This window comes from Dasypus novemcinctus, chromosome 17 (assembly GCF_030445035.2).
Source record: "Dasypus novemcinctus isolate mDasNov1 chromosome 17, mDasNov1.1.hap2, whole genome shotgun sequence".
In the NCBI taxonomy this organism is placed as follows: domain Eukaryota; kingdom Metazoa; phylum Chordata; class Mammalia; order Cingulata; family Dasypodidae; genus Dasypus; species Dasypus novemcinctus.
Genome location: NC_080689.1, coordinates 12,472,578 through 12,477,061, shown reverse-complemented (window position 1 = coordinate 12,477,061; position 4,484 = coordinate 12,472,578). Strand labels below are relative to the sequence as shown.

Genomic DNA, 4,484 nt, shown 5'->3' with positions numbered 1-4,484 from the left:
GTTGTCCTGGGTGGTACTGCAGGGACAGATGCTGGACATTGTATGTCCTGCCATGGCCCACTGGGTGGACTGGGGAGAGTGTAAGCTACAATGTAAACCATTATTCATGTGGTGCAGCAGTGCTCCCAAATGTATTTACCAAATGCAATGAATGTGCCACGATGATGAAAGAGGTTGTTGACATGGGAGGAGTGGGGTGAGGTGGGGGGGTGGTAAATGGGGACCTCTTATATTTTTTGAATGTAACATTTTAAAAAAATAGAGAAAAAAATCATTCATCATACCAAAAGCCAAGGAGATTTGAATGAGAAAAGGCAATCAATAGACACCAACATCAAGATGACACAGATTTCAGAAATTATATGAAAAGGATTTTAAAGCAGCCATCATAAAAATACTTCAGTGACCTATTATGAAAGGATTTGGCATAAACTAAAACAGGAAAATTTCAAAAAAAGGTATAGAAGATACAGAAAGAACCAAATAGAAAATTTTCCACTGTTAAATAAGAGAATTTGTCACCAGCAGATCTACTCTAAAAAACATGCTAAAGAAAGTTCTTCAAACAGAAAGGAAGTTTGTTTTTTTTAAAGAGAATCTTGAAACATCAGCAAAGACAAAAGAAAATGTTGGAGTCAAAATATGGGTAAATGCATTGTCTTTACTTTCCCTCTTGAGTTTTCTAGGTTATATTTGATAATAGAAACAATTATAACATTATCTAATATATGTTGAGGAAATATTTAAAACAATGATATCCTTAATGGTAAAATAAATGAATGTAAAGGGAAGTGAGATTTCCAAACTTTACTGAAACTGGTAAACTATCAGTACAAATAGAATTTGAAAATGCTACAAAGGAGATATATGGGAAAAGATATAAATTAGCAATAATGAATTCATAAAAAATGTCAGTAGCCCAATAGAAAAGAAGAAAAAAGAAAACAGAAATTAAAAACTCACACACACAAAAGCAGGGGGAAAAATTTGATGGCAGATTTAAGTCTAATATATGCCAATAATTACATTAAATATGAATGGTCTAAATGTACCAATTAAAAGGCTGAAATTGGCAGAGTGGATTAAAAAACATGATCCAAGTATGCACTGTCTACAAGAAATTCACTTCAGATATGATGATATGCATATACTGAAAGTAAGTGGATGAAACTAATTTCAATCTTTCAAACATTAATTTTGTAAGAAAACAGGTGTAGCTATATATATATATCAACTTAAGTGAATTTCAGGGTAAAGAAAATTACCATGATCAGGGAGAGCCATAACATAATAATAGGGTTAATCCATTAAGACATAGCAATCATAAATATATATGAGCCAAATAACAGAGCTGCAAAATTTATGAACTAAACTGAAAAGAGGAAGAGAGAAATCCACAATTAGAGTGGATTTCAATACCCTTCTCTCAACAATTCACAGTACAACTAAAAAAGAAATCAACAAGGATATGGAGGAACTCAATTGCACCATCAACAAACAAGATATATTTGGCATTTATAGAATATTACAGAGAACATTTTATTTTCAAGCATCCAATGATCATATACCATGATAGAACATGTTCTGGGCCATAAAACAAACTTCAGGAAAATTATAAGTACTGAAATCATGAAAAAAAAAAAAAAAGTTCTCCGACCACAATAGAATCAACATAGAAATCAATAACAGAAAATTCTCCAGACCCTGAAAATTGAACAATACACTTGTAAACAGCACATGTATCAATGAGGAAATATGAAAAGAAATTTTTTAAAATACATTGAACTAAATGAAAATGAAGATGCAAGATATTAGAATATGTGGAAAATAGCCAAGGAAAGGTCTCAAACCAATAGTCTAGGCTCTCACTTCAAGACACTGGAAAAAGAAGAGCAACATAAACCCAATGGAAGCAGAAGAAGGAATGACTAAAGAACTAAAATCAATGTTCTAGAAAACAAAAAACAATTGAGAGAAAAATTCATCAAAAAGCTGCTTCTTAGGAAAGAGCAGTAAAACTGGCAAACCTCTACCAAGACTGACAAAAAGAAAAATGAAAGAAGACAAAAATTACCAATACCAGAAATGAATGAGGAATATTACTACAGATTCTAGACACATTGAAAAGATCACAAGGGAATACTACGAGAACTCTACACACATAATTTTGAAAATTTCGATGAAATGAACAAAAATACAAAAAATGTAAACTACCACAAGTTACCCAATAAGAAATAGTTAATATGAATAACTTTATACCTATTAAGGAAATTGAATTTATAATTTTAAAACTCCTACAAAGAGAAATCTGCAGGTCCAAAGGGTTTCACTGGAAAATTCTAACAAATATGTAAAGAAGAATTAACACCAATTCTACATAATATCTTCTAGGAAATAGAAGAGGTAGGAATGATTCCAACTGATTCTATGAAGCCAATATCACTTTGATACCAGAAACAAAGGTGGTACAAAAAATTAAATCTACAGATCAATATCCTTCACAAACATGGATGCAATAATTCTTAACACAATATTAGCAAATATATTCAGCAATATATAAAGAGATTTATATAACATGGTCAAGTGTGGTTTTAGTTAGTTCAATATTCAGAAAGTAAATAATGCAATCCACCACATTAACAAGTTAAGAAAATTTCCATATACATATCAATTGATGAAGAAAAACCATTTAACAAAATGCAACACTTATGAAAAAAGCTGCCAGGAAACAAGGAATAAAGAGAAATTCCTTCAACTTGATAAAGAATATCTAAAAACTTACAGCAGGGGAAGCGGACTTGACCCAATGGATAGGGAGTCCTACTACCACATGGGAGGTCTGCGGTTCAAACCCCGGGGCCTCCTTGACCCGTGTGGAGCTGGCCCATGCGCAGTGCTGATGCGCACAAGGAGTGCCGTGCCCCGTGGGGGTGTCCTCTGCGTAGGGGAGCCCCAGGCGCAAGAAGTGCGCCCTGTAAGGAGAGCCACCCAGCGCAAAAGAAAGAGCAGCCTGCCCAGGAATGGCACCGCACACATGGAGAGCTGACACAATAGGATGACGCAACAAAAAGATACACAGATTCCCAGTGCCGCTGATAAGGATAGAAGTGGTCACAGAAGAACACACAGTGAATGGACACAGAGAGCAGACAAGTGTGTGTGTGGGGGGTGAGAGAAATAAATTTTTTAAAAATCTTAAAAAAATAAAAACCTACAGCAGTGCTCACTTCAGCAGCACATATACTAAAATTGGAAGGATATAGAAAAGATTAGCATGTCCCCTGTGCAAGGATGACAAGCAAATTCATGAAACATTCATATTTTTGTAAAAGATGTGACTAAATATAAACTACTTTATACAAATTTTAAAATGCAGATTAGATAATTGACTCTTTAAAGCAAAATATAATAAAAATGTATTGTGAAATTTATAACAGACCAGAAGGAAAATGTATGCTGGGGAAGGGGGAAAAGGGTTTAATATTGGCTATATAGGAGTCCCCTATATTGTATATGTGACTTTACTGTGATCTAAAACTTTTGGAAGACAAAATTAAAAATAAAAAAAAAAAGGATGTAGACATGAGGAAGGAATGAATGAAATTGCCTTGCCACTGAACATACAAGGTATCAGCTATTACAGTGATGAAGGGCAAAATGTCAAAAACAAAGTTTTATGATATTTTTCATTTTTTAATACCTCAATTTATTTTTCACTTTATTTTAGTCTTTCTAAATTTGTATGTATTCTATTTCTGATCTTTAAACCTATCATTGCTATTTCATTTTCCTACTAATTGAATTTGACAATATATTAGGCTTCATTTTTTAAAAAGTTTTGGACCACAGAGAGGTTCAACTATGGCAGGGGAGGAACGCTGGTGTGGGTTGTTATTGATGGGGGACACATGGCTGGGAGGGAGTTCTCCACTGCATGCATATAGGGTATATAAAAATGTTCAGATATATGTTGGGTATTTTCATAGTAGTTACAGTTACAAATGACAACTGAGGGAGTGCTGAGTTCCTAGCCAGGGGAGCTCTGTCATGTTCCCCAGTGGAACAGCAACAATTCCCCAAGTGCAAGGGCAAAGACCAGTGAAGAAGGATGGTCCAATGATGAGCCCTTGATACTGATGACTAGCTTATGAGCCTGTGTGCCTAAATTTGAACTAGGCCTAGAGCTGCAGGATGCCTAAGAGTTACCTCCTGAGAGCCTCCAGTTCTTATATGAAAGAGTTATCCTGGGTGGTATTGCAGGGACAGATGCTGGACATTGTGTACCCTGCAAGGTGCCTAAGAGTTACCTTAGGTACTTGTGCTCCTGAGGGCTACGGAGATGCACAGGTTCTACAGTTATGGTGGATGGCTCTGGAGTTTGGTGCCTTGTCAGTGGGCCCACTTTTGGAATGTGTATTCTTGAGAGTGATGGAGTTGGTCTCAGATGTGACCTTTCTACACATGCCTCTTCTGTCATTTTTACA

General features: G+C 35.2%; 1 non-coding gene across 1 annotated transcript; it reads left to right on the top strand.

The window, feature by feature from the left end:
- The first annotated feature begins 3,219 nt into the window (after positions 1-3,219).
- LOC111760442 (U6 spliceosomal RNA) lies at positions 3,220-3,326 on the top strand. The gene has a single exon (XR_002794127.1). It is a non-coding gene; the product is annotated as a U6 spliceosomal RNA (small nuclear RNA).
- Positions 3,327-4,484: the final 1,158 nt, after the last annotated feature.